At 39.3% G+C, this 11,046-nt stretch overlaps 1 pseudogene; it reads left to right on the top strand.

The window, feature by feature from the left end:
- Positions 1-5,427: 5,427 nt before the first annotated feature.
- Positions 5,428-11,046, top strand: part of LOC107715698 (uncharacterized) — a 9,570-nt pseudogene continuing 3,951 nt past the window's right edge.

Here is an 11,046-nt window from a genome sequence, read left to right as displayed (position 1 = left end):
TTATATCTGGTCTCTGAATCATTTTTGGTTTCACTGTATATCCTTCGGTTATTTTCACACTTAATTATGCCCATTAAAATGTATTTTACAAGTTTTTGTTACTTTCACTGTTCATTTTTTGCTCTATGGTACATCATCTTTAATTTAATAGCATTAGAGCAGCGGCTTAGTACTGTAATCACGCGCTTTGCTGTAATAATGCAGGGAACCACTCGTTATAAATCTCCTAACTGTGATATTTTCAGAAATAGAAGTCGCGTTTTTTCATCTGAAACGTGCTGCGATTTATATTCCAAAGCCACTCATATAATGCAGAAACACTCAAGCAAGCAAAACACGCGCAACGCCTGCACGTGTTTGTACTGATGCAGAATAGTACAGTCTAGCGCATTTCACACAGGCTGCTAGATTCACTTTCGCTAGAAAGTCGTGTATGCCTAAGGTTGAAAATAAATGATGATTATAGTGAATGCCCCTATGAATGGTTTTATTTGTACGATTTCGTTTTAATTCAAATGATGCGTGTGCTCAGTGAGTGAACATCAAAGATCACACAACAGAAGTGCGCGCGTGCTCTCTCTCGCTCTCTCTCTCTGTCTCTCTCTCGCTCTCTCCCTACCGTTAAGTAACTTGTGCATTGTTTTACTTACTTGTCTTTGACATATCCGACCGAACTATAAACTTTCCAATGATGTCTGTGAGAAAGGTATATTCACTCGACAAGCTCGCGCATCTGCGCCGCCGCGCGCTCAATCCACTCAGCGTGCTTTGTTTATCAGCTCGCACACATCAGCTATACAGGCGTTAATACTGAATGTTTAACATTATATTCATTGCATACATATACTTCGTAGTAGACATCCATAACTCCTTTCTGCTGTCTGTTGTCAGTGTTTCTTTGTTTAAATATGGCGCTTATCACATGCTGTGTGGTATCGGCGTTTGGTATCGGGGCATTTTAACGAGTACGAGTACGAGTACAGGAGGCCAGTATCGGGCCCGATACCAAACATGCTAGCATCATGCTAGTAACATGCTAATCATGCTAGAATCATGCCAGTAACATGCTAATCATGCTAGAATCATGCTAGCAATATGCTTGTAAACTTGCTAAACAAGTTAACAAAATGTTAACACCATGCTAGTAACATGCTAGTCATGCTAGAAACATGTTAACAACTAACTAATCATGCTAGAAAAATGCTAACAAAAATGGTAAAGAGCATTTAAAAAATATATATTAACCATTCTGATATTATAATGAAAAGGAAAAGCAATTCCAAAAGTCGCATTGCTCTATCCTTTACTGCTACATCTTAAAAAAATACTATTATTAAGTTGGCTTGAAAAAGCCAATTTACTGAAACCCTATTTAAACTTCTTCTTTTTCTTCTTCTTCTGAGACCAAATTTTAAAGTGTATCTCCTCCTAGACCTTTAAAGCTACAACCACCAATTTTCGTTAACCAGACTATCAAAACCACCTAAAATCCAATAGACTTTCATTGAGGGGGTCAAAACTTTTTTTTAGTTTTTTTTAACACCATGCCGGTAACATGCTAATAATGCTAGAAACATGCTTGCAACATGCTAGTAACTTACTAATCATGTTAACATGCTAGTAACTAGGGATGCACTGATACCACTTTTTCCAGTACTCGCCTGATACCGATACTTTTATTTTTGGTACTTGCCGATACCGAGTACCGATACCGATACTTTTATTTTTGGTACTTGCCGATACCGATACTTTTATTGCATTTGTACATTTTTTAAATATTGGGTACAGAAACCAAAAGAGTATGTATAATGTTAGTTGGTTAACTTCATTTATCAAATAGATACAGTCAAATAATATTAGATAATTTTGATAGAAAGGTATGTAATAGATTACAATCAACCAAAATAATTCAGACAGCTGTTAGTATGACAGTATTTACACAACTATCAATACTTTGTCAGGCAACCCTTAGCCTCAATGACAGCCTGGACCATCCCTACTAGTAACTTGCTAATAATTGCTAACAACATGCTAGTAACATGTTAAACATTATAGTAACTTGTTAATCATGTTAACAAAATGCTAACACCATGCTAGTAAAATGCTAATAATGCTAGAAACATGCTAGCAACTTGTTAAACATGCTAGAAACATGCTAGTAACATGCTAGTAACTTACTAATGTTAACATGCTAGTAACTTGCTAATCATGTTAAAACATGCTAGTAACTTGCTAATCATGTTAACAAAATGTTAACACCATGCCAGTAACATTCTAGCAATTTGTTAAACATGCTAGAAACAGGCTAGCATCATGCTAGTAACATGCTAATCATGCTAGAATCATGTTAGTAACATGCTAATCATGTTAGAATCATACTAGCAACATGCTAGTAACTTGCTAATCATGTAAACAACATGCTAGCAACTTGCTAATAATGCTAACAACATGCTAGTAACTTGCTAATCATGCTAGAAACATGATAACAACATGATAGTAACATGCTAATCATGTTAACAACATGCAAGTAACTTGCTAATAATGCTAACAAAATGTTAACACCATGCTAGTAACATGCTAGCAAATTTGTTAAACATGCTAGCATAATGCTAGAATCATGCTAGTAACTTGCTAATCATACTATAAACATGATAACAACATGCTAGCAACTGGCTAATAATGCTAACAACATGCTAGTAACTTGCTAATCATGATAGAAACATGGTAACAATATGCTAGTAACATGCTAATCATGTTAGAATAATGCTAGTAACATGGCAATCATGCTAGAATCATGTTAGCAACATGCTAGTAAACTTGTTAAACATGCAAACAAAATGCTAGCAACTTGTTAAACATGCTAAGAAAATGTTAACACCATGCTAGTAACATGCTAGTCATGCTAGAATCATGCTAACAACGTGTTAAACATGCTAGAAACAAGCTTGCATCATGCTAGCAACATGCTAATCATGCTAGAATCATGCTAGCAACATGCTAGTAACTTGCTAATCATGTTAACAAAATGGTAACACCATGTTAGTAACATGATAATCATGCTTGAAACATGCTAGCAACTTGCTAAAAATACTAGAAACAATGCTAACATCATGCTAGTAACATGCTGATCATGCTAGCAACATGCTATTAACTTGTTTATCATGTTAACAACATGCTAGTAACTTGCTAATAATGCTAACAACATGCTAGTAACTTACTAATCATGATAGAAACATTATAACAACATGTTAGTAACTCGCTAATCATGCTAGAAACCAACAAACCAACCAAACAAACAAATCAACATAATCAGAACAGGACAGGAAGAACCAAATAAGGGCAAAAGGAAACACATGGGAAAACCAGGACATGGAACACGAGGAGAGCAAAACACGGAACAGAGTCTGACATTACTCCCCCAGGGAGGGGGCGTGGGCGCCCTGGAGGCTGGTGCAGGACTGGGACACGGGGAATACCTCCAGGGTGGATCAGGCAGTCCAGGGTGCCATGACGGCACAGGGAGCTCAGGGTCCATGGCGGAGCAGGGAGCTCGGGGAGCCATGGCGAGCAGGCAGTTCGGGGCGCCATGGCAGAGCAGGCAGACTAGGAAGCCATGGCGGAGCAGGGAACTCAGAAAGCCATGGCTGGATGGCCTCCGTGGCCTTGGCCTCGCCACTCGACCCGGCGAGAATATCATCTTTAGAGGCCCTCTGTAGGCCTAACTCGGGAACTGTGGCACTCCCTGGGCTTGACTTGGGACTGGAGCCCTTTCTGTGCTAGACTCGGGGACAGGAGCCCTCACTGGGCTAGACTCGGGGACAGGAGCCCTCACTGGGCTAGACTCAGGGACAGGAGCCCTCCGTGGGCTAAACTCGGGAACAGGAGCCCTCTTTGGGCTGGATTCGGGGACTGGAGCCGACACTGGAGCGAGCTCTGGGGCTGGAGCCGACCGCCTTCTCGAGCGAACTCAGGGGCTGGAGCCGACACTGGAGCGAGCTCTGGGGCTGGAGCCAACCGCCTTCTCCTCCTTAGATTCCCCTTTAAGTTCGGGGTGAAAGGCGTGGTCGGCGGGCTAGAGTGAGCCGCGGCCGGCGGGCTTGACTGAGGAACGGCTTGACTGAGGGCTTGTGAATGCCGCGGCTGGCGGGCTTGGCTTTGGAATGGCCGGCGGGCTGGAGACAGCCGCGGTTGGCGGGCTTGATTGAGGAATGGCCGGCATGCTGGAGAGAGCCGCGGCCAGCGGGCTTGATGGCGGGCTGGTTCTGGCTCGGGCCCAGACACCGGTAGATCCCTTCCCTCCAGCATAGTCCCTTGGTGTCTGGGAGGTCCATGGGGCGAGGGAGTTTGGCCCCGAGCCAGAACAGAGAATTGATGGTGGCATCATCCAATGCCGTCGCAGCGGCGAGCCCGCAGAATTCCCAGGCGTACTCAAAGAAGGGGAGATCTCGGCGGGCTAAGGCGGAGAACCGAGTGGCTATTTCCATCGCCGCGGGGAGAAATAAACGGGAAACAAAAAACCTTCAAAACGAAAAACAAACACGGGGGGAAGGGGCGCCGCTTAGCTGTTTCGGGTCCGGTATTCTGTCACATTTGCTACTGTGTTGGAGCGCGGAGCGAGGAACGAGGAGACCAGGAGTAAATCAACAAGGAGATTTTAATAATATAATCTAACACAACGGAACCAGGAAAACACACATAGCTGATGAGGTTGACATAAACAATACCGGACACCGAATGGACGTAGGAGACAGGCTTATAAAGGAGCACACATGATAAGACTAAATTAACACGGCTGGAGACAAATCAACATAATCAGAACAGGAACAGGAAGAACCAAATAAGGGCAAAAGGAAACACATGGGAAAACCAGGACATGGAACAAGAGGAGAGCAAAACACGTCACATTTTAGAGTCATTAAATTAACTTTTGCTGAAAGTGGTGAAATGATTTTCAAAACCGTATGAAATCAACAAATGTATTTCTTTAAATTTGAAACATGTTTTACACAGGATTTCATAATTCATCATTGACTCAACTGATTGGCAAACATAGTCTAAAAATGAACTGGAAAGATGCTCGTGAAGTGGGTGGTTTTACCACCATTGGCCAACAACAATTGGGTAAAAGATTGGAGAGAAAAAGGAAGGAAATTAGATCATATGTTTGCCTACTAAACTTCAAAAATGAACACCACTTCTGTAAAAGCACTTCCTTGAAAGCGGGATAAATCTGCAACATGTAAGTATACATGATCTTTTAATGTAAATCACTAATTTACTTTTATTTTAAGAAACATGTCAAACGAACATTTACTTAACTAAGTATCACTTTAAATGTTGGAGCTATTGGTTAAATTATTTTAAATTAATTTGTGTTTTATTATTATTATTATTAGAATTAATCTTGACAAACAAGTGAATTATTTTGAGAATTAAAGCATGGAGTTCAGAATTACATCACTGATCCTACTTCTACACTTTTCAGGTAAGATTATTGTTTTAATGGATCAATGTGAATTTATCAAAATTCCAACACAGACTAAAGACATTTACACAAGAAGGAGAGTTCCCTCACTGCTCTCACAGTGACTCACTTGGCTTGTCTTCAGTGCAAACATTATGGTCTCATTGTTTGTTTGTTTGTTTCTTTTCTTTTGTTTCCTTTTTTTTTTTTTAAATAAGGCTCTCTAACATTGAACCGCATCTCTGTGATCTGTAAGAATATTTGTGCTCTGAGTGAAACCAATGTGCAGTTGAAGTGTTCTTATGACAACATCCACACCAAAACTGCGTTCTGGTTCAGCGAGAAACAAAGTACAAACTGGAGAAAAAACAATGAACCTAAAGATTTGACTTTAGACTCAGACTACTCAGGACGGGTGAAGCAGATCATTGGTAAATACGAAGCAGAACTCACAATATCAGATGTGAGAGAGAGACTCTGGAGAATATCAGCTCATGTTCATCATGGAGGATGGAGTTAAACATCTCAGCTCAGCGGCCGTCAATCTAACAGTCACAGGTGAAACTGAGTCGAGATTCTGGTCAATTCAGCTGTTTTCATTTGTCAAGTTTTATAATTATTACATTAATTCAGACCTGCAGGTGAGGATGAATCCTGCATCAGACCCAAGAGATGAGACAGTAGAACTGATCTGTGAGACTTCCTGTGATTTGACGTCCAGACCTCAGAATTACTACTGGGAAAAAAATGGACAATATGTAAAACATCTTTGGTCCAGGAGCATTGTAGTTTCACTCAAAGCTGCTGGCAGTTACTCCTGTTTTCTTACTCCAGATCTTATGAACTCCTCCTCTCCTGTGTGTGAGTGACACTGGATATTTTTATTTAATGAGCACTACTATAATATCAGTGTTTGTTCATACATGAGTATATAAGGACACATTTAAAGGTATTTTCATACCAAGACTAATGTTCGTAGTCCAGTAGTGTTCAAGTCCCATTATGTCACATAAATACAAACTCGGAGGAAGACCGTGTGGACATAGTATGCCATTTAAGACAAGGGGCCTGTCCCAATACCCACACTTGCAGTCCACTTGACCGCTAGTTACATGATGTCTTTCATGTGTTTTGCCCAAGTGTTCAAATGGCAGTTAAGTATGCGTACAAATTTTGATTACACAATAAAATTGCATTTTACACAGCTTTATTTACACATTTTGATTTTAAATACTTTTCACTTCAAAATGTCTGTACAATGTGTCCATATGTAATTACAGATTACAGTTTAGTAATTGTGATGCTTCTAAAGAAGTGATTAAAAAGCAGTTCTAAATGTTTTACAAACTACACATATTCATCTCCGTACCAATAAAATGTGCAATAATGATTTTTTTTTCTACCAAATTATATGTAATGGCTAATCTGTTTAACTTGCACTGAAAAGGTTTCCTCATTCTTGTGATTTCAGGGCACATGAGTTCCTGAAATTTATTAATGTTGGGATACGCTTAATCTGAAATACCACTAAAGATAGTGTGGATTCAGTGTGCGTTAAGGGCACTTGTTTTTTTTTCCAACTTGGGATGGTCTTGTGCCCCTACTTCATGTCTCATGTACACTCTCTCTCAAGTGGCCAAGGCCACAAATGTGGGTATTTGCTTAGGCCCAGCAAAATATTTTGTGCGTGACTGGCATCAAGTTGTAGTTTTATGAAGCCGTTTATGTGACCAAAACAGCAATTCTTATTGGTTGGACAGTTTACTTTGTAGTGCGATAGGCGAGAAAAAGATCAGAACCCGTCTCCCATTAACAATGATTTTTTTTATGACAAACATTCATCTTGACGTGAAAAGACCTTAATTGTGAGTTTCACAGCAGTAATCTGTCTCTTTCAGGCATTTCTAAGAGAGGCTGCTGGGATGTGACTTACACCTCTAGAAGAGTCTGTGCTTCGGTGGGCTCAACAGTAGACATTTCCTGCACATACTCACATCCCTCTGGTTATACTCTATATAAAACATTCTGGCATTACGTTCGGCCTGGTGACTTTAAGGATCTGCGTGAGGAGCATCAGTTTGCGGGTCGTGTGGAGTATGTGGGGAACAAACTGAGAATCAAAGAGCTCAAGATCAGTGACTCTGGAGAATATCTATTCAGGATCTTCACTAACACGACAAACGGCCAATACTCTGGGTCAACTAGAGTCATTCTTACTGTTACAGGTAACTCATCATGATAAACTGATTACATTTAAAATGTTTCCTGTATAATTTCTAATAGGCTTTGTTTTCAGATACTCAGGTGAAAAGCAGCCCATCTGTTGTACCAGAGGGACAGGAAGTGATATTAATCTGTTCAACTAAATGCACTCTGAACAACAACACCTCTTACATCTGGTACAAGAACGGACGACAGGTAACGGATGGATTCACTAAAGACAACAAGCACTTGCATTTGCGTTTGTAATTTGTTATTTTGTTTTCAGAATTGTGATTTGTTTTGCACTTCTCGGCCACCGTAGGTTTCTCTGATAGTCTTGATTCACTTCTTTGTGTTGTGAAGATCCAGTGGACAGCACAGCGCTCAGCCATTATACAGTCACTCTGCTGGTGTTTTTACCTCAGTTTCTCATAATAGCGGCTCTGTGGATGTGGTGAGTAAAATATCTAATTACTTGACGTGGTGCCACTTTTGTGTTCCGTGTATAATATCTCATGATTTCTGTATAAGTGCACACATTATTTTATATTTCAATGGATGAACTGTTACCACAATAATGATGCACAGAAAAATCAATAAAACAATTTAATAAGCAGACAAACTGGTTATTAAAAAGGATTTGTTATATTTGGGGCCCAAGCAATTCTGTTTCCTGTTTTAGTTTATTCAGATATGTCAGGACTTTAAGCAGGGGATCGAGTTTCGCAATAATGCATTAAGTACATATTAGAATGGTGTTTTATCTGACCGTGAAAATAATACGTTTATTAAAAAGGAAAGGATGGTTTTTAATTGGCATTGGTAATTGCTTTGTGGGTTTTCCTATGTTTTTTCAAAAGTAATAGTAGAAGGTGTGAACTTTAAGATTAGGTCTGGTAAATGTTAACTGGTCACCATCATATTGTGTACAATCAGATGAACAGGTTTTTTTCTTCCGTTTTATGATATTGTGTCAATCTTCCATCATGTACTAGAACACAAAAATACCAAAAAGTATTATTATCATTTACACTACAATGACATGAGTGTACCTCTTTTGTCATGAGCATTTAAAATAAAATATTAACCATTCTGATATTATAATGAAGAAAAAGAAATTCAAAAATGTCACATTGCTCTATTCTTTACTGCTATATCTTTAAAAAAAAATACTATTATCAAAACTGCTTCACTACTTATTAACATTTGAGAAAAACAATTAAAAAATATTAATATCAGAGAGAGGACCCTGACAGACACTGTGTGACTGTGTGTGATGGTCAATAAATCACTTCAAATATCAGAGAAATTGATATTTTTATTGTTATAGTTACATCACATTTTAGAGACATTAAATTAACTTTTGCTGAAAGTGGTGAAATGATTTTCAAAACCGTATGAAATCAACAAATGTATTTCTGTAAATTTGAAACATGTTTTACACAGGATTTCATAATTCATCATTGACTCAACTGATTGGCAAACATAGTCTAAAAATGAACTGGAAAGATGCTCGTGAAGTGGGTGGTTAACCACCATTGGCCAACAACAATTGGGTAAAAGACTGGAGAGAAAAAGGAAGGAAATAAGATCATATGTTTGCCTACTAAACTTCAAAAACACCACTTTTGTAAAAGCACTTCTTTACATTTACATTTACATTTAATCATTTAGCAGATGATTTTATGCAAAGAGACTTACAAATGAGGAAAACAATAGAAGCAATCAAACCAACAAGAGAGCAACAGTATACAAGTGCTGTGACAAGTCTCAATTAGTCTAGCACAGTACACATAGCAAGGTGTTTTTTAAGAGAGAGAGAAATGGTCCAAACAGTCTGTAATTTTCGTCAGTTATGGCTCGTTAGCATTCTGCCTGCTTTAAATCAGACACAGATGAAGTAGTGCGGTAAGATCACATCTATTTGAATGAATTAATTCTATCATTTATTTGAATTTATTAGCGAGAGAGAGAGAGAGATGAAAGTTGCGTGTTGCATGTGTTTTTGGACAAAGAAGAGAGGAGAAGGTTTTGAAAAGTGTGTGAGAGTGGGAACAATTGTTAATTTTGTTGTGACAGTATGCTGTTTTAGCAGTGGAGACATTTGCAGAGAAGGAAGAGAGGAGTGACTGATTTGCGCTACTTCCTTTCTGAAGCCCTAAGCCTAGAGCGATGTTCACTGAGGACATCGGGCAGCCAGGGGGCAGAGGCAGAGGCATGGTGGTGCGTGCTGATCTGAATGAAAGGGGGCAAAAGTTGTCTAAGCAAGATGTTAGAGTGAAGCAAAGACTGTCAGTAGCAGTGTTAATGTCCAGTGCTGAAAACTTATTTTCTTTCTTTTTTTTTTTTTTTTTTGTTAAATCAGGCTCTCTAACATTGAACCGCATCTCTGTGACCTGTAAGAATATTTGTGCTCAGAGAGAAACCAATGTGCAGTTGAAGTGCTCTTATGACAACATCCACACCACTAGCCAGGAATCACCATGGGCCCAGACAAAATCAGGTGGGCCTAGCCTAAAATGCATTTGTTATCAAAATAGGCCAACACAACTACACCTGCTTGAATACACCACTGTTTAATAAGAGCATAAGCCTGTATGTCATCATAAGCAGTGTTAAGAACATAATGATAAGAACATTAGCACTGCGGCCACACCACACACACGCACGCATCTGACAGACGTCACCATTATCAAATCAGCAGGAGAGTAGTGGATAGTAGTGGACAGTAAAAACAATGCTTGGTCATTGCCTGGCTCAGCGGCCACATAAACCACATGAAATAAACAACAGTGACTAGGCAGCTACGTAGTAGGAAAATGTAGATTGTCTTAGTTTTGACCGTAGACCAATGTTCTGCTTTTTATTCAGCTCAGCTACCGCGATCGCTGGATGCCTTTGTCCATATTAGGGTTTTCCTGCACGTACAATTGTTTACTGTGATTAAGTTTTCTTAATTTTTACTCTATTCAGACATGCAAGTGAGGATTAATTCTGCATCTACAGACCCAAGAAATGAGACAGTAGAACTGACCCGTGAGGCAATTCCTGTGATTTGACGCACAGACCACAGATTTACTACTGGAAAAAAACTGACAATATTCAAATGATCTTGCTCATTCCAGACGCATTGATGGTACCTTTTGAAAATCTGTTGACAATAAGTAATGTTGGACCTACATGTCTACTAACTCTCATCAGAGTATTAGTAGACTGTTTGCTTAATATCTGCTAACTCTTTATTGTCATGGTCTCCCAACAGACATTCTACTGACTAAAACTTTGCAAGTACATGTCAACTTATTCTAACCCTAACCCTACCAGTCTACTAATACTCTACTAATACTCTAATGAGAGTTAGTAGACATGTAGGTGCAACG

Source organism: Sinocyclocheilus rhinocerous, unplaced genomic scaffold (genome assembly GCF_001515625.1).
Source record: "Sinocyclocheilus rhinocerous isolate Xijiao unplaced genomic scaffold, SAMN03320098_v1.1 scaffold450, whole genome shotgun sequence".
In the NCBI taxonomy this organism is placed as follows: domain Eukaryota; kingdom Metazoa; phylum Chordata; class Actinopteri; order Cypriniformes; family Cyprinidae; genus Sinocyclocheilus; species Sinocyclocheilus rhinocerous.
This window is presented reverse-complemented; position numbering and strand designations above follow the sequence as displayed.